The following is a 20,404-nucleotide window of genomic DNA, read 5'->3' on the forward strand; positions in this document are numbered from 1 at the left end:
ATTCCCCAGCACTACCCCTTCTAGAGTGAGACTACACAAAGCACACCTGGATCTGTAGTTTTGATATTATGCCATTAATATCAGTGCTCAAATTTAACTCCATAGGGAAATAATGGGTGATATAGGAACGTTATGAGAAACAATGAGTTAAGTTAAGCAACTGTAGGTTTGTTGACACTTCTTTTTTTAGATATGATACTTGACAAGCAATCCCAAGCTGATAAACTTGAGCTGTATATCAGATATTAAGCAATATGGAAAATAAGAGAAATAATCCACCCACGACTTGGCAGTATAGCAGTTGCTGGAGGTAACAGTTTGTAGGGGCAGCTATTTGGCCTCTCCCTTTTTTAAAAGTAGCAAGATAAGCTGTCTTATTAGAAATGATGAATCAGCTGATCACAACTGATCAAATACTAAGTGAAATTAATTATAATTTCTATTACAACAGAAATAACAACAAACAAGCCTTTGTTTTTAAAAGGTTCCCAATCAATGCTAGTTTTTTTCTGAAATAAGTTTCAAACAGCAAATGTTTTTATTATTCTTTTCAAATGAATAAATATGTTTTGTTTGCAGGAACTGGGATTAAATGTATAGTTTCTAGAATGTAATAGACCTTGTCCAAGGAAAGATTTTAACAACTTCTGTTATTTTAATATATATGGAAATCCGTAAATCTAGTCTGATTGCCAGCCTTGTAAAAGAGGATAGACCTTACAGTTATTTCAACCAACAGTACAGATACAGGTCAAGCATGTGAACCTGCAAGACAGATGTAGGAAAAATCAGGACTGAAAGTACTGTAAGTCTTATCCAAGTTAATGGCTTTGTCAGAGGGAGAGTGAGTTGAAGACTGGGTTAGACATAAAACAGATCAACTCTATTAATCTCATTTAAAGGTTTTCAGAGGAAATAGAAAAACACTGATGGATTTGTTATTAAGATACCAAATCTAAATCCCTTCCAAGCCACCCATGTTATCTTAGGCTCAGTCTTTAAAAATTATTCAGCTGACTTTGGGTGGTTTTGATTGCTTTGTCTTATCTTCAAAGTAGCTACATTTTTACAAAATTTCTAAAGTCTGTTTCCATAAGTAGACAAACTAGTGATGTTCTATAAAGGGAATATCCACTGACCTATTGTCAAAAATCTTCATGTTTTAAGAAAACTAAATAAACTGGCATTTCATCAACAGCTGACAGTTCACAGGCTTGATAAGAAAAGGAGGCAAACAATTTACCAGAGCTGAATACTGTAAAAAGGAAAAGCATTTTCCCTCCTCTGATTCCATAGAACTTCCTTATATCAAGAATCTTGGTTTCCTCACCTGCTAGATAAGAAGAATGACAATGAAGATACATCCAGAAGCAATACTCTTGATAGCATGGATTTTTTGAAGGGCAAATTACTGTTACTGTTGGAATGGTTGGTTTCTCTCCAAATCTGTGCTTTCATGTGGAGGTACTGAAGGCAACCAGCCTGTGCTGTTGCTGTTTTCAGTGATGATTTACTGACATTTCCTTCAGATTAATGCTCAGCTCTCCTTTTTCCTCTTTTTTTTTTTTTCTTCCCCCAGGGAATACATAGGTGACTTTTTCTGGGCCAGTTTAAAGAAAGCAACTAGCTTAACTTCCATAAGACTGAAGCAATGACATGTGAGATTTCAAAACATGACAGTAGAGGACAGTGGGAGACCTAGTGCTTAGGACATACACAGAAGACCAGAGTCAATAATAGCCTTACTCTGCCCCTGCCATACCAAAGTCAATATTCAGGTCTGACTTGAAACAACTACTTCAACCAAACCACTTAGCCCATAGATACCAAGCCCAAGATTACCTCTTGCCAGCTTATTCATGTATTAAGAACACATTAACTTGCAAATCCTATAAGCAATGCTTTCTGGCTCCCTACTTTAAGAAACAGTTTTCTAAAGCAAAATTAATACCTCCATTTGCAAGGGATGAGCTCAACTGATCCAGTACAAGGGACTGTCCTTTCAAGAGTACTTTAGTTCCATTCAGTGAGATATAGTGACAGACTAGGAGATGCTTATGAATGAATTTCCAGTTGCGTTTCTCTCACTGTCACATTTTCTCTGTCAAACTTGTGATTCTCAGATTAGCTCTTTAGTGAGAAGAATCAAGTCCCACTGCAAATGACAACTGCAGTTTCTCAATTTCATTAGTGTCTCCAGCCAGCCAGTGAAACTGGCCACTTTGTAGTTTGTCATTGTCTTGGAAACTAATTTAATACTGCCCTATGAAATGACCCCTTACTAGAATGTACTGTGTAACTGGCATGGCACATGGATTTTCCATCCCAGATACAGCAGAGACCTTGTAATCATAGAGGAAATAGTGAGAGCACTGTCAGTGTCAGTCATGGAGGAGGCCAAAACTCATGCCAAAAACGCATGATTTTCTATTCTCTCTCTTTTCTATTCTCTCCAATAGAGAAGAGCATTTTCTTTCTCCATGGACATAAAGGAATCATTGGTTTAAAAATAAATCAGTTATATAAACACACACTGTTCATTAGTTGTCACCTCATCACAGGGCAAAAATTAATTTTAGCAGTTCATATTTTCTCAGTTCTGTGATTTTACACTGGTTTGTGTGATGCTACATTTCACTGAAGCAAATTTTAACTCCAGGGTACTGGGATGTTGGGAACTACTGATACTTAGCAGAGAAGAGAAGGGGTGAAAGTGTTTTGTGAGAGCTTTGGGAAGTAGAAAATCCTCACTACAGACCAGAGCATCAGTGTAATCAAAATTTTTAAAAAAAAAAAAAAAAAGGAAAAAAAGACTTTTGGCATCCAAACATCCAAATGAGTTTGATTCTTGTTGAAATAGACCTGTGTTCCTAAATCACATATGTGCTTTTAAATGCTTCCACTCTGTTGTTTAGATAGTTAGCTATTAAAGGAGAATTTCTCAGGAATCCTCATTTCCCAATGACCTGCATGAAGTGTGAAGTGCCACTAAAACTTGTTTAGCTTTTTGGTCATAGAGGGAGAAAAGTCTCCAGGATTAAGAAAAAAAGTAAACTCTCTTTAAAGAAGATTTGAATGTTTTGCTGGGAAGAGCTGAAGCAGTGATATATCCCACCTATACCTGCCTTTTATTATGTGCTTTTGTATCTGCCATGAGGTGCAGATTCAGGAAGCAGCTGCTGAGGGAATCAGCAACAAGTACTGGCACGAAGGGGACTGGCATTTCAGGCCTTTTTGTGTGTGTGTGTGTGTGTGTTGCTCTCAACACTTACTTGGAATTTAGTAAAGACATTTACTGACTGAACAAGATAACACAAATAATTCGCATTCATAGCATGTAGGAATCCGAACTGTGCAGAACCTGACAACTATCTAAACATTTGTCTTGATCCCACAAAAGGGAAACACTTTTACATGAGAATAAGAGAGGCTATTTTGGAGACATTTGAGGATGTCTGAAAACTCAAGGATTGGTTAAAATTATCTAGCCAATAATTTTCTGAAGAGATTTCCTTTATGATTGAATTGAGATCCCCGATGACACTTGCATTTCCAACTGCAAGCAGATGACAGGGAAGACAGAACAGAAAAGGCATGCGTGAAAAGAGCTTGAGTGAGCCTTTTGAGAGTTCTGTAAAAGTTGAGATCATTTCTCTGCAAGCACCATTTTTTGACACACCCATAAAGTACTCAAAATCTTATTTGTTATGATCTGCTCATCTGCACTGTCATTCCAACATAGGAGCTGTGATGATGCAGGACCACACATCATAGTGATTTACGTGAGCAAGGGGATCAGTGACAGCAAGAGGTTTAGGGTTTACTTTATTTCATTTTTATAAAAGCACAAAATATGAGTAAAATGTTTCAGCTGAAGGGAACTTATTGCAGGTTTTTCCTCTGTGTATAGTATACAGAGAAGCTTTCAGGAAGGATAAGGAAATGTTGTTTGTTTGTTTTTCCCTTTCTATTTTTACTCCACAAAATATCAACTAAGAGATTGATTAAGGTCTAAATAGCCCTACTTTCTTTTTGGGAAAGACCTCTTGACAACCAGACTTGGGTAGCTATTGCCTTCTAAGACTCAAATATTACTAACTGAAAATATTATACTTCTAAAAATGTCTTAAAGCATGCATATTTGATCCTTAAAAATGTTATTCTAAAGGTATAAATATAATAATGAGTGCCAAATTAAAATCTTCCATGGCATTTGCTATACTTTGTACAGGGAAAAAAAGAAAGGTTTAATTTGGAGTTATCATCATTTAACAAGCCTTTACTAAAAACTGTGTTACAAACTATTTATTTAAAATATACGCAATGAATGATAAGGTAAATATTAACAGAGTCCATTTAGTCAAAGAACATCTGGAAAGACACGTTATTTCTTCCTTCTGCTTTCTGGCTAACTTGGAATATTAGATTTTTGCCCCCCTCCTTTTTTTTCTCTTTTTTTTTTAACCACATACAGTAAATTCCACTAGTCTGCCGAGCTGAACGAAGAAAGAGGTCTGTTTGCTGATGACATCCTGCCCTGATGTGTCAACTGTGACAAGGGGGAGGCAGACCTTACCTTAAAATAGAGGCTGGATGGAAAAGGCAAGACACAATTGGTCAACTGTACTGCAACTAAAACTGTTTTAAGGAGGTACTGAAATAGCCTGAAATATCAGAAGAAATGATAATTAAATGACAAATTGGAAGAAGAATCCTCACCTTCTAGTCTGTCACATAACAGTATGAGATTACTGAAGGAAGCTGGAACACTGTCTCCCACAGCATGACTGAGCTTCTTGATGTGAAGGCCTCTATCTAAGAAATGAAACTTGGGCATCCAATGGATATCTATCCAGTGAATATCTCTCATTTTCACACCATATCATACCATCACCAACACAGTTCTCATCGACTTCATGAATTTTCACAGACAGAGAAATTTTACTGTGTGTGAAATGCTGTAGCTCTGGATATGTTCTGGCTACTCTAGCAAGACTCTTGCTTCCTTAACACTGTAATGGAGAATAGAAATATGTGCTTCATCTAGCAAAGAGAATCCACACTAATTCTACTGGGGACTGGACCTTTCTACAGACATACAGAAAGGCATGGTGTTCACTCTTCGACAGTTATTTGCTCCTTAAGAGCATAGGTAATTTGAGAGTTTTTTTTTTTTTTTTTTTTTTAATTTGTTTATTTGAAAGCTCTTAGTAAATTATCAAGCCAGCTTTGGCAAAAGGAAGAGTTTGTTGTACACCAGATGTTTTTGTGCCATCTTGATCACGACTCCTTTTCATGACTACCTTGCTAAGTTACTTGGTTAGCTGTGTGCATGACTGCTAAAAATTTCAGCATTGCTTTCGAACCAAGAGGTGAGTTTCACTGTCAAACAGAACTGATGCTTTAAGTTATTCATCACATTTAGGAAAACTTAGGAGGAAAGAGTATATCAGCTTTTGTTACTGCACTTTTACATAATCAGCTAGCACTGGACTAAATTGCTGTAGCTTTAGCTTTTGAGTTTGTTTTCATGGTAATCCTCCCCACACCCCCAATTCCAGCAGCTCACATGGTGATGTGGGATGATCTGTGAAAGGAGACAAAAAAAGTCTCTGCTGTTTTAACCAAGCCTTTAAAATACAAATGTTCTCTCCTGCAAGAGTACAACAAGCAGTTCAAGAACAACTCAGGGATCTAGTGATTAGCAACCTTATTCCTGGTAGGCGAAAAGGTGTTTGTTTCTGTTAACCAATTTAAGAACAATCTTTGCAAGGACCTTGCACTTTAGTAATCCTAACATGGAGATGTAACTTAAACCATGATAACATCTAGACTTTACCTCAGCCTGCTAACAAATGTGAAAATCACAGGCACAGGTTTCTCTCGAGTTACTTGATTCAAATTGTTCTTTGAGGTACAGTCATGTGGTATTGTAACTATAACATTGTCAAGGCCAGAGCTGGTATCTCTACAATGTTTGGATGCACCTGTTGAGGTTAGTGTGGGTTCAGAGACTGCTGCACTGGGCTCTAATTAGCTTCAATAAGAACCTAAATTGGAAATAATTATTGAAGGGTTGTCTTCTCTACATTAGAAGCAGGGAACATTTATGGTTGGTCTCCATATGAACTTCCAGATCTGGCCATCTCCTGTCCACATGGGGGCCTCACTTTGGCAGCCTACTAGGAAACATGGCTAATATTTAGTAAATTTTATATTCAACTGATTAGTATGCTCAGGCATGTCTTGAGGATCCATAGGATTGCACTCGCAGAGTTATGATTTGTATTCCTTGTGAAGGGCCTCAAGGTTACTCATATTTTAATGTAAATATACCCTTGTACCTGAGGCCAAATATAGATATCAAAATCTGTGGGTGCAGAGCCAGAATAAAAAACAGCAGCAAAAAAAACAAAAACACCCAAAGAAGATTCTCAGATTAGAAAGCTAATTTGCTGAGCTACAGTTCTGAAAACAAACAAACAAAACTAATGTATTATTAATTGCAAGCCATTATGACCTTGAAATAATGGAAATAAAATCATGGAGTGGACCTCTTAAACACATTTCTGGGTGCATGAAGGGTGTGAAGAAGACTGAAAGAAGTTGATATGGATTTACTAAAGGTAAATCATGTCTGATTAAACACCTTGCCTCCCAAGATAAAGTACATGACTTGTGGATGAGGGTAGAGCAGCTAATGTCATTTTTCTAGACTTCAGCAAAGCTTTCAAGACAGTTTTCCACAGTATTCTAGTATCCCAGTGGATGGGTAAAAAAAAAAAAGTGGGATGGTGGGGCTCATAAGGCAGTACTTAGAGGATCTTAGTCTCCCAGCAGACCAATAAAAAGTGAAGTACTGGGACAGTCTACCTGGGGAGCTGTGCTGTTTAATATCTAAGTAATGACCTACAGGATGTGATGGAGCAAATCAACAAGTTTGCAAATGACGCTGAACTGGTGGGAGCTGCTGATATATTTGATGGTCAGGGCAGCCGGCCATGGGTGACTACAATAGGCTGGAGGAATGGACCTACATAAACCTCATGAAATTCAGGACAAATGCAAAGTCCTGCATCTGAGAAAAAACAATCCCCAATTCGTTGAAGAGTAACTCTGCTGAAACACTGCTGAAAAGGACCTTGGTAGAGTGTTGGAAGATGTTGATACACTAGAGTGAATTTAGAGGAGGACCATAAAGTGATCAGGGGGTTGGAGAGCTTGTCCTGTGAAGAGAGGCTGAGGAAACTGAGTTTGTTCAGCCTGGAGAAAAGACAGCTTCAGGGCCACGGGGGGGCTAGCAGTGGCTCCCGGTAGTCATGGGAAAGCTATTGGAAAGATGGAACCAGGCTCTTCACAGTGCACAATGGGGTGACAAGAAGTGACAGCCATAAACAGAGACAAGAGAAGATTTGGCTGAAGAGTAAACTTTTTGTCTATAAAGGCAGTCAAGCAGTGGAATGTGTTGCCCACAGAGGTTTTCAAGATCAGATCGCATACAGCCCTGAGTAACCTGCCAGAAGTTGACTGAGACCTCATGAGAAGTCCTTTCCTGTCTGGATTATCCTGTGATTTACAACGGGATCCCTGATAAATGGTAAATATGCAGTTGCCAATAACACTTTTCGATTTATATTTTGGAACAGAGTTGCATTTCAAGGAGGTGCTGTCCTTTCCGTAAGAATAATTTCCCTGTGTCCCCACCCCTAATGGAAAGCAGATCATTAAGCAAGTTAGTAATCATATTCTGTTTTCAATAAAATCGTAGTGCCTTCAGTTCTCTTTTCTGGAAAACAACTCAGTAACAAACTGAAATGAAACAACAACAACAACAACCACCACAAAAAAAAAAAAAAAAAAAAAAAAAAAAAAAGCAAACCAAAAACTGAGGGAACACCATTCACTGAAGACACAGCAGAACAACACACACTGCGCCTACTAACTCTTCCCCCTCCTTCTCCAGAGAGCTGTTAAAAGATCAAGGCACAGAACCATTACAAAATAAACAAGCACTACAGATTTTGCAGTAGGTGGGACCATCTGGACCCAGATAATGTCACCCTAAACAATCTGCCATCCAGTTGCAGGGAAAGAGAAAAGCCTTTTGTGACTCATAGCTAAAAAGCTGAGATGGCAACGTGGCTTATTTGCTCCCTGAACCCATTATAGAAAATAATTATTATTTATTATTCCACATAATGTCAGTGGACATGGCCAAGCACCATCTTCTATGTTCACACTATCTGAGTTGTGCCAAATATCTGAAAAATGCCAGCTGAACTAGTAGATATGTGCTGGTATTCAAAAGGCTTTTTCTGCTGTATTTCTGCAGAGCAATCCACAATCCATCTTTTTCCTTTGTGTTCCTGTAGTCATACAGTTTTCAGCATACAGTGTTCTATGTACCATCATTTGCTCTAGCCTTAGAGCAAAAGCACATAGATGGACCTGCTTGTGCCCTGCGCAAGACCTTGTCTGTTTATGGCAGAATTAGACACATCAATGAAGAAAGCATAAGACTGAGTTGTAGTGTATTTAAAGGGAAGTACAGCAGAATAGTTCTCACCAACTGCCTGTGAATATGATCCAATCCATCTATGAACTGGTAGTATGCTCTTATTTTGTATTCTTGAAATAACCTTTTAAAGTGATGTACTCAGAGGGGTGGCTTTCGAAGGTCATACAGTGTCACTGATTAAAAGCTTAAGCAGGAAGCCATGAGTTTTAGTAGATGTGGGGCTTGCTCACACCCTGGAATTTTAAGAGCAACTTTGAAAATGTTCTGAGCAATGTCAGGAACTAACTCTTAACTTCCTGTGCAAGAACTGTCTTGCTAGAGTCATTAAGTTTTACCACACTTAAATTATTACCAATTAGGGCCTAAAGCTGCTTCAAACAACAGAATCCTGACTGATGTGTGAGAAGGCAGGTAACTAATTTGTAGCAACAATAGAAATAACATATGATTTATATGATACCTTGCCGCACTGTACTTCCAGTAGTGTGATTCATTGTTACAATTAGAAATCACTAAAAACAGAGAGACAGAGAACAGAGCCAAATACTCATCTGATGTCAGTTTATGTTGATGCATTATGCCTCCTGCTGTAGAGTCATGCTGCAGAAAGGTAGGAACATTTGCAGCAGACTCACACAATCGCTTCGTATTACGTGAACCTGGACTATTCCAGGTAATAGGTCACTTGTTTCTGTGGTTATACGTACGTATTTTGCAGTGCTGATTGGATAGTCCAAGGCTCATTGTTATACCAATAGTGTTCTGAAAGGAATAGGAAAGCATGAGAATGCCTTTGCAATATCTTCCTGGTTATTGCTTAGATTATATTGTTTTGATAAAAAGTACTAGGGCCATAACTGGGAAAGCAATTCCAAAGGTATTACTGTAAAGAGATAATACTTTTACCCTGAGAGAAATGTTGATATTAGATGAAGGCATGAGGTAAAACAGCAGGTGTCAAATGTATTACAAATGGGAAGGACAAAACCGTAGATTAAATTGAAACAAAGGTTTCATTATATTCAGATTACATGGGTGAAAATTTCCTTTCTTGTACAATCTCAAAAAAGTCCAATCTAATAATTGTCCCAGATAATCAAAGCACATTTCACTCCCTACCTCTACCTTCTCTTTTTACTTTTACGGTTTTCCAGTCCAATGAATGTTAGAAATGTACACAATTATCTACTTGGTTATCTGCTCTAATACATTGGATACAGTCAATCAATTTTGACTGTACTTATGGTTAAGAAAGCTAGAAATGCCTTCATGCCTTAGCTGCTAGCATTCCTTCTATATGCTGTCATACAGTAGGTGCAAATAAGAAAAAGCCAAGTGATACTCTGAAACAGAATAGAGATCACAGCGTGGTTATGTGCATCTCCTGCCTCCATTATACTGTCAACTCCCTCTTTGGGTTCAGGGTTCAACATTCCCTTTTATTCTTATTTTAAAATGATAAACATATAGTTAAATAAGCTTTTGTTTTGACTTCAAGTTGTTATTTCTACAGTGTCCCCTGCAAATATATACTTATTACTCTTCTTACTTTAAAGATATGCAAATTTATTTTTAAAAAAGAGAAAGATAAAGAGCAAAAAGTTGTTTCAGCTTAGACTAGTTAGAACTTGCTTTATTTTTCTGTGCAAGGATGTTCCCTTTGCTTCACTGCATATAACGTAAGTGCTAGAAGATGCAGTAGTAATATTTTCAGGTCCCTATTTGTCACTGGGAAAGTGACAAATACTTGCTAATAGCTTCAGAAGAAGAAAGAAATAGACTGTACAAGATCTTACAGGAGTTCAACTAGAGTTGAACTGGGAAGCAGGAGATCAGTTTTATATCCTTACGTTGATTTTCTATCTTACAACTTATCAAAAATTTGGCTAATGGGATGGGTTAGGGACATGGGTATGACTGTAGCAGCATCTTCCTGTGTTATCTCCTTTATAATTGCTGAAGTGAGCCATCAGGCTGTTTAGGATTTATGGACTGGATGTTTGAGCCTAGTGGCAAAACATATATGCTCTTGGGGGTGGAATCAATCTTGCTTGGCAGCTGAGCATCAGTTGAGCAGACTGAAAGCCTGAAAGTTTTAAGAAGTCTTAAACATCTAAGTATCTAAGAGGACCTATGGTTTAAGATAAGATCATCATTAGCTTATTTGCTTCCTTTAGCACCTATATGTATGTGAAAATATGGCTCATCTTACTCTGGAACTTCATTCAGGTGTAGCCTGCAGCTGTTGCTGGTAAAAGCTAGTCCAGACCATAGTGGTTATTCTTCTCCCCATCACAAATGTTCCCAGATATTAAGTAACCTTATACTTAAGGATAACTGCCTGGAATTCACTGTTTAATGTATTGAGTTGGATTTTGGACAAGTGTATCTGTAGTTTAATCACTTGTTACTTACTTTTTGCTACTGTCATCTAAACACTTATTTTTTTCCATTCTGACACATTTCTTAGAAACATCTAAACATTTTGCATTGAAATTCTGAAGACAGAAATTTTTCACTTTGAATTTTGAAGTTACAATCTCTAATTAAAATCTTTCTTGGTGGAAAAAATAATAAGAAAAAGGAATAATTGAAAAGGCAAAATAATGCCCACTCAAAATCAAACACTATGCTGGAGGAAACAAGATGTTCTTGGTGGATTTTTTTTTTTTTCTCCCCTCCTTTCTTCTCTTTTTTCAGTTCCATTCTCCCAGTTCTAATCACAGAACCATAACATTGTAGAGGTTGGAAGCAACCTAAAGAGATCATCGGGTCCAAACCCCCTGCCAAAGCAGGTTCCCTAGAGCAGGCTGCCCAGGTGGGCATCCAGATGGGTCCTGAATATTTCCAGAGAAGGAGATTCCACAACCTCCCTGGGCAGCCTGTTCCAGTGCTCCATCACCCTCACCGTGAAGAAGTTCTTTTGTATATTGGTGCAGAACTTCCTGTGCTCCATTTTGTGGTCATTACCCCTTGTCCTGTCCCCACAAACCACTGAAAAGAGGTTGGCCAAATCCCTGTCTCCCAAACTTAAGATATTTGTAAATGTTAATAAGATCTCCTCTCAGTCTTCTTCCCTCAAGGCTGAACAGACCCAGGTCTCTCAGCCTTTCCTCATAGGGGAGATGCTCCAGGCCCCATATCATCTTTGTGGCCCTCCGTTGGACTCTTTCCAGGAGATCCCTGTCTCTTGTATCAGGAAGATCTCCAACTGTATAATAATCTCTAACTGTATAACACACTGCCACATTACTGCATTCAATGCCACTTACTGAACAAGTAGAACAACTGCCCATTGCATCAAGGAACACTAGAGAAGTCTTGCATGCAATTACTAACCATGCTCAGCTTGTGGCGACTGACAAAATCACCACAGACAGTAATAAATAACATCTCAGACAGCTGCTGTGTGCTTTCCTCTGGAACTCTTTCTCTCAGGATTTAGGTTAAGCTAACATGAGCTACATTATATTATTACACTAGCACCAAGACATTGAAATAGTCAAGGGTCTGTCATTTGTGCAGGAGTCAAGATGCAAGATACGCAACGTGGCCTGCGTAATACCTGAAAATATGTGAAGCAATCATTCAGATCTACACATCTGGGATTTCCTATTTGTTGCTTTTATGTTGTTCCTGTGGCACTGCTCACCTTTTTCTATTTACTATCAGTTTAGTATTTACTTTTATTTTACTATTTACCTCACAGGTTATTGGAGTAAACAATCCTTTCATTTTCCAAATGCTAAGATGCAACTTAAGAATGTGAGTATATGTGTTATCTACTGTGCAGTGGTTTTTTGTTTTGTTTTGGTTTTGGTTTTGTTTTTTTTTTCTGTGTGTGTGTGTCTGTGTATATTTTGTCAGGTACAAGTAAGCTAATACAATGGTTTCCAGCCCTTTAGGGGCTGGATTTATTCCAAATTTATGAAGGATGCAGAGCATCATCTTATCCAAAACACTTCCTAAATTTGTCTTTTTGCTAAAATGAGGCCACCTAGAAGATTAAAAGCTTTCTTCTTTTTTTCTCCTTTAAAAAACATAATTACTATCTGATTTAAAACTCAAATTGGACACACTTGTATTGGTAAGATGTTCATTTTTCCCTTTAGGGACAGCATTCCTATTAGTCATACAAGCTGTCAAATCATTTCATAGTCCTTTTTTTTTTTTTTTTTTTTTTTTTTTTAAATATACACTATGCATCCATTATAAATGAGAAATTTAAATCATCTTTTTTTTTTTTTTTAAAGCATCTCAATTAAATCCTTATAAGTCCATCAATCATTTACATTGAAACAAAAAGCCAAATCTTTACCCACTGTAAATTATCATGATTCTGCTGATTTTAATGAAAAGATAACTTACATCAGCTGAGAATGTGACCCATGATGACAAAATGAATATACTAAGAATGTATAAAAGTACATATTTTTTTCAAGCTGGAGAATTTATGTCCTGGCTATATAAACACAGCGACTGTGCTATTACCTTGAATCTTACTAATAACTTTTTTACATTAAACCATGACTGATCAAGTTGCAAGAAATAATACCACTCAAAATACAATGACTGCACCTTTCTGGTTAAGGATACAGCACCTTTTCTAGAGCTAATGAACCATATAGACAACATTACCTTTCCTTTGGTCAAGTCAGTGACTTTATTTGAACACCGATTTTGTGATCAGAACAAAAGGAATATTGGAATTACCTCTTTGCACAACAGTCCCTCTCTCTGCTGTCTTTAAGCTTAGCTTTCTAGGTCTACCATCTAACCAATAGCTGATGTTTCTGAGACTCTATGAAAGAGCATCTTTACAATCAGCACTTATGCTTTACCAAGTACTTTGTTAAGGTGACAGTGCTCACCTGCAGTCATAGGAGCATTTTAATGCGAGGTTGTCAGATGACTACATTGTTTTTCTTCCACCAAATCACACGGAATGCTGATAAGCCCTGCTGAAATCACGTATGTGAACTTTTAACTGATTTTCTAAAGCTAAGGAATTAGTTCTGGCTTCTATAGCCATTGCATAGTCCTTGTAAAACAAAAGACACTTTGGCATGTAAGCATAGTTTACGTGCTATGCCTTCAGGCCCTAATTCATAAGCATTATCTTTGTTCTAGGTTTAAAGCTTTTAAGGGGAAACACTCAATTACATTACATATAGCATATGGAAAATTTGGGTCTTAACCACTAATCTGTGGCTTGTAATGGATTTGGATGGAAGGAATTCAAGCCTCTGAAGTATCACATTACTTGCTGTTCACTATAGGAGTTTTAGGATTTCTCAGCGAAACTCATCATTTGCTTAAATAGAAGAAAAAATTATCCACTAAGAGTCTTTACAATTCTGGAAATCTTTCTTTTTTGTGTGTGTGCTTTTCTTTTGTAAAGATTTATCCAGGAATATATAAAAGAAAATATTAGAAAAGTAATAGTTCTAGAAATACTAAAAGCTACTGATGAAAGATTTATTGAAATTTATTACTGATAAACATCCATCAGTATTTCCTTCACAGGATGCAGAAAGACACAGATCATTGTTACTTCTTTTCTTCCTGCTCACGTTGTTTTTCAAGTACAGAAAAAATTATAATCAGAAATACTTTTCATAGTAGAACACCAGATATTTTGGGGAACATGTATGTAATTCAACTAACATCAGAGTGCTTTCTGAGTTTGCATTAGCAGAGGATCAAGCTCAGAATATGTTACTGTTCCATTACATTGCCAGTAATTATCGTCCTTTCTGTTCTGTCAGATTTGACTGTATTTGGTCTTATCTTAAACAAACACATCTGGTGGTGTATCTGAAAATATGGCTTGTTTCAGACCCTGAACCTCACTCCCTCACTTGCTTGCACCCTAAGGATATTCAATACTGTTAAGAAAAAATTCCAAGGCTGCAAGAAAGCCTCCAAATAAATAATATTTTAGAACTGTAGCCCAAGGCTTCAGCATTTAATTGAATTCATTGAATTTCAGCTAAGTAGGCAACTATCTTTCTGACCTAAGGGAGGCCTGTATATATTAATAACATAAATGTTATTAACAAAGCAGCTAACATAGCACCAGAGACAAGTTAGGAATTTTTATATTGCTGGAAGAAAAAAATACCTTGGATTGATATGGTTCCTGATCAGTCATTTACAGCTTACTGTTGTGACCTCAGTGATCCCCACAGTTCTGCTGCATTACATTTAATTGCCACTGGGTGTAATTGCTATGTGCCAATCATTGTCATCCACACTATTTGTCATCTGACTGTGCTTAATGAACAATAGAAAAGCCTAACTCCATATCCACTTTTGACTGCCTGGGTTCGTGATGAATTGTTTGTTACTTAGTTATTATGATACTGTGCAAATGACTAACTGTCAACTGAGAACGAGTTGGCTTAAGTATTTTGGATGTTTGTGGCATGCTGGGTGAACAAACCTAGCAGAATGGCTAGGAATTAAAAATGCTGCAGTACCATCAATCAGATATCATTTGGGCTTCCAATAGCTCCATAAAGGCCATTCAGATGAACAGTTGAAATCTCATGAGTAAAAACGCTCATTTTTGAACTCCCTTGAAAGTCATGGGTAGTATTTGTTAGGCCAAGATTGGTAGAGGATGAACCACCATCTGAGCTTGTGTCAGAAGCAGCACTGGGTAGGAAATTTTTAGGAAAAAAAAAAAAAAAAAAGACAAGAAAAGTCCTAATAATCTAGAATATTGTGTTCTCTTTCAGCTGTTGTCTACAGAAAATAAAATTCAGCTAACTGCTACATCCAGTAAAAGTATGAAAGATGGCATTTGTCTCCTTCTAAAAATATCTTGAAATCCTGCAGCTGCTCTATCCCAGCCACTCCTTCCCTTACAAACCACACTGTAATTTGTGCGGCCTTTAAAACTTACTTTGAAAGAAAACAAAATTCTGAATCAAGAAATAGTAAATGAAGGCAAGAAATATTAGGGAGAAAGCGGGCACTTGTCTACTTACATCTCAAACACACATTTACTCAGGAAACTGCTTCAAGCAATGACATTATTGTATTAGTAACAGCTGTCTTTGCAGACTGTTTTGAGAGCTGCAAATGAATAAAGCACAGCTAAAAATTAAACCCACTGTACTAATAGTTTTTTGGTAATACCCACTTGCAGACATCACAAATAGCAATTCACATCCGTGGTTCACAACTACAGCATATTTCTGAAACTGATTCCCAATAATGCCTTTATACCTCCTTCCCAGGCACATTTTATTATTAATAAAAAGGTGATACTTTCCAATAATCTGCTTAGATACAACACTGAGAAATTTGGCTTCTGTTCCACATCTGGGAATATGGAAGTGAGATTCGTTTGGAAACACTGTAAGCATCTGTAAGAAGGGTTGTGGCACTACTTTTTTGTGTTGCTGTGAAACTAGCGGTCCTTCAAAACCATCAGAAATAGACTTTCAGACCTGAGTTCCCTCAGAAGAGGCAACATTATCAGTCTAAGCCCTAGGCCTGCAGGAAAGCTGGAGAGGGACTCTTTCTCAGGGAGTATAGTGATAGGACAAGGAGTAAAGGATTTAAACAAAACAACAACAAGAAAAAGCAGATTTTGATTACGTATTAGGAAAAAACCCTTTTCTATGAGAGTGGTGAGGCACTGGAACAGGTTGCCCAGAGAAGCTGTGGATGCCCCATCCCTGGAAGTGTTTAATGCCATGCTGGATGGGGCTTTGAGCAACCTGGTCTAGTGGAAGGTGTCCCTGCCCATGGCAGGGGGGCTGAAACTAGATGATCTTTAAGGTCTCTTTCAACCTAAACCATTCCATGATTCTATGATTGTATTTCAAAGTGGTGGCAGTTCTGTCATTTTTTCAGAATGAATTGGAATATTTAAGGAAAAAGAAGTTCCTACTAGTTTAAGTAGTAGTAGCAGTAGTGGTTCTTTATGGAAGAGCACAGATTTTGAAAGTATTAGTATCAACATACACATCACAAATTGTGTGATATTGTGGAGTTGCTTTTTTGGCATTCTCTCTCTTCTCACCTAGGTAATTCTCAGATGGATTACACTTGATTTGTTTCTATTTGTCACTATTGTGACAATACACGAATGTATTCTGTCCAGATTGGCATTGGCAACCTTGTTTGCCACATTGAATGATTTTAAAGCCTTAAAATGACTGTTGAAGATCTTAAGCTGTTATAGATCTGCCACAGTAAACAGTTCAATGTAGGGGAATTATATGATGCAAAGTGTATTTCTTCTGCAAAACAACCAATGATGCCATAGACCAGAATATTTTATATTTTCTGGTTATATATAATATAACAAGATTTCATAGACAGAGATCATACCAGTGAAATCCTAAAGGTTTACTTTGTGTGTCAAGCTTCATTCCCACACGGTCATATCTGAAACATAACAGAACCTTTCAAATACATGGCATAAAATATTAGCATGTAATAATGAAAAAGTGAAGACTGTAGTATGGGCTTTGTTTAACTTTATGCAAAAATTTCTCCAAATGATGAGGGGTTGTTGTGTTGAGCTGCTTTTGTAATTTTCTTGAAATCTTTGGACAAAAAGCTCTTTACTGCTTATTTACTATTCACTGTTCATTAACATTAACCATCACCTCTCATCTATAGCTTAAAGCAGTGTTTCCTGTCTTTCCTGCTTAGCAGAGCATGTAGCTTTTTGTCATAACAGCTAAAGGCCACAAAGACAAATTCCTGCCCCATTGACATGACTCTTACAGGAAGTGTCAGAATTACCTGAACTGTGAGTGCATTCAACTGATGGTCAAAATGAATGTCTCACCTGGGACATAGGCACAACTGGGAAAGAGGGTAACCAGAGATAGGCTGTCTTCTGCCACAATCCACTCTTAGCTGCTCTACAAAACACAGCTGCCCCTTGGAACAGCATTGCTAATACAAGGAAAGACGTATTGCAGTTTTGGTTTCCACTTTGTAATTTTTGATGAGCCAATCAAACTTCTTAGGTTAGATAATAATTATATGTGAGGCTATTTCCTGAGATTTTATGGCAACAATTTCCAGTCTCTAATTTTATTACATCGAATATTTGTTCTTCATGATGATCAGCGAAATTGCATGTCAAAGCCTGACTTTCTCAATGTGTTGCACTGGAGCAGGAAATAAATGCCAGCACAGCAGCAAATGACATACACTGTACTTTCAAGATGGATTTGAGCCAGAGTGATTCACAGCTACATTTATGAAAGCATAGAGATTCAAAACACTTGCATAAACATACATCAGTCACTCATCTACTAGCTAACAACAAATAAAAAATATATAAATGCAAAGAAAGTATTAATATATTAATCCTGAAAATCCTACGAATGGTTCTTTGCATTATTTAGCCACTCTTAACTATATTAAGTTTCTTTAAAAGTAAAGTTTCTGAAATGCATTAAACTATTTTTTCTCGTCTATCTCTTCCTATGCTTCTAAAAATTGAAGTCTCGTCTTAATCTGCTGCTCCACCTGTTTCATGATTTCAGTAGGTTTTTTTTTTTTCTTTTTTTTCCTGATGCTTACATATTTGTGCATAGCACTGTTGTCCTCACCTGCATATAGATATCTTCCCTGATTTAACAGTCTAAAGTGATCTGGCCTGTTAGATAATTGAAATTACTGTAATGCAGCTGACATACTTTTTTTTTTTTCTTATTGACACTTTTACACCTTTTGAAATAAAACCAGGCTAATGAAGTTATTAACTTTCTTAAGATAGTTAGTAGCTTATTGCCTTTTTAATTTGTTTTCATGAGAGTATTTCTTATAAAGATTAATTTCAGCATTTGTCTGATTTCTTCCCTTGATCTCCAGCTATCCTATAACACTGCCAAAATAGCATGACTGGGATTATGCAGTCAAAAATTTCCTTTTCCAGAATCAACCCAACCAGAGAATCTACTTTCTGTAGAACAGCCATATTTCTGAACTGCTTGATGCACTGATGTCTTTTCATTTAGTCCACATTCATGCAAAACACTGAACCAGCAACACGCCAGGCCACATAGTCAAAAACTCTATGAATTTCAACAAGGCTAGAGAATAATGTTTCTGAGAGGCAAGGCTTAACAATTTGTCTTTCTATGAGCAAGGATTTCTCCAGCCAAGATCCATTCTATTGCAAAAACAGCTTCTACATCTTTTGGGAACCTTGAACAAATTTCTGAAGTTTGGACTAATTACAAATTACTGTGTGTTTTAGATGTTTTGCAAAAGGTGGCAGTGGTCAGTACTTGGTCCTGATTTTGTTTATCATGAAAGACCTTGCTTGATATTGAGAAAATCATTAACTCATCACTTCTATCATCCCTTTTTACGATTACAAGCAATTACAATCTTCCATGTTTTACTTATTTTAGTGAAAGGTTTGCAAGAATAGACTCTCATCACCAGCTTTCAATCTCTTAGTGAGAAATAATAATTCTCTTATTATTATTATTAATAATTCAATTAAATTTTCTCTTTTGAAGGTTAAGATAAAATAACTACAAAGTTATAAAAACTTAGATATAATAACATTTAGAACAGTTCTATCCTCCATTTATGCATCAACATTTCAGGTATAAACACCTTTATTGGTCTTTTGTCCTGCAGTAGACTTTGTTATATACAAGGAGTTCCATAAAAAATGAATGGAGGTAGTTACTAAAACTGCCATCAAACATTGACTGCCTAGAAATATGAATGTCTTTTCTGTTTATCAACATGTAATGTGACAGAGCATCAAAGCAGCACACGATGGGGAAACTGGCATGAAGTAGATGGAAGGAGATTGTTTAGACAACAGCCAAATGCATCTTATTTACCATATCTTAGATCTCTAGTAAGAAATATACCATCAGCTGGTGTAAATGCAGCTAGGGTATAAAAATGCCTTCATGGCTTATACTCTTGTTTTTTTGATTCAAGCATCAGTATCAGATCAGTATCAAGCCAATATCAGATAGCTCAAAATACAGAAAGAGAAATATTGCACTCAACAACAACATAATTTCCTATTGTTGGTCTACTGGAGAATCTCCACCTCCCACCCCCCCCCAACCCCCTCCCAACTCCTTTTTTTTTTAATTATTGTATATTTTAGCCTTTTCTCTTTCTGGAGACCTGGGCCAGTACCAGTAAAAATTAATAAGGCCATAGCTTGGCCTTATATGTTATTAGCTTTGCATCTAATAAATATAAAATTAAATAACATCTTGTTTAGGGAGTACACACACATCCTTAGATAATTATTAATAGATGCTTCATACTGGAAGTCTTCTGCCTCTGTTTTGTTTCACTTCTACTGAATTTACAAATTTGGGGCTAGACTTTTAGAGCTACTTGGACGCATAAAACTAGATAACATTGAATTCAAATGTTGTTTTATTTGCTGGCTAGAAAGATGCTACTTTAATGCATTTCTAATGACTGCCCTTCTTAACACTACACAGACTACTTACTTTAAAAACATAAACTACCAAGCAAATTGTCATGTTTTATGAAAGTTCTACCATCATTCACTTGTAGTTTTGTCTTATGCAGTATTTCAAAGAGTGCTCCAATTCAGCAACACTTACATATTCCTGCAAGTTTCCTTTGTTAACTCAAGTATTGGTTAGAAGTATGAAAAAACAAACAAACAAAAACAAAAAAAAAACCAACACCCACAAATCAAAACCAAAAACAATCCTAGATACATTCAACAGAATGATTTTGTCACTGTACCAGTCTCCTAGCTCTGACAGCCTCTGGAACTGAAGTAAACCCACTGAAGTAAACATAGATGCTCCTGTTGGCTACACTTTCTGTGAACCCTAAGGGGAATGGACATTGGATAATGCTCAAGATTAAATTTTGGATCACAGC

At 36.9% G+C, this 20,404-nt stretch overlaps 1 protein-coding gene across 11 annotated transcripts in view; it reads right to left on the minus strand.

Annotated features, from left to right (window-relative positions):
• LOC311441429 (uncharacterized protein) overlaps window positions 1-20,404 on the minus strand; it is a 312,197-nt gene that overhangs the window by 31,559 nt on the left and 260,234 nt on the right. For 5 of the 11 annotated variants that reach the window (XR_014695942.1, XR_014695943.1, XR_014695944.1 and 2 more), the window contains one exon: window positions 9,066-9,280. The exons of the other annotated variants lie outside the window; for them this stretch is intronic. The gene's annotated coding sequence lies outside the window, so the exon portion shown is untranslated. Of the gene's footprint in view, window positions 1-9,065; window positions 9,281-20,404 lie in introns of those variants that run through there. 11 annotated transcript variants of the gene reach the window in all.

Source organism: Aythya ferina (assembly GCF_964211825.1).
Source record: "Aythya ferina genome assembly, chromosome: 9".
NCBI lineage: Eukaryota > Metazoa > Chordata > Aves > Anseriformes > Anatidae > Aythya > Aythya ferina.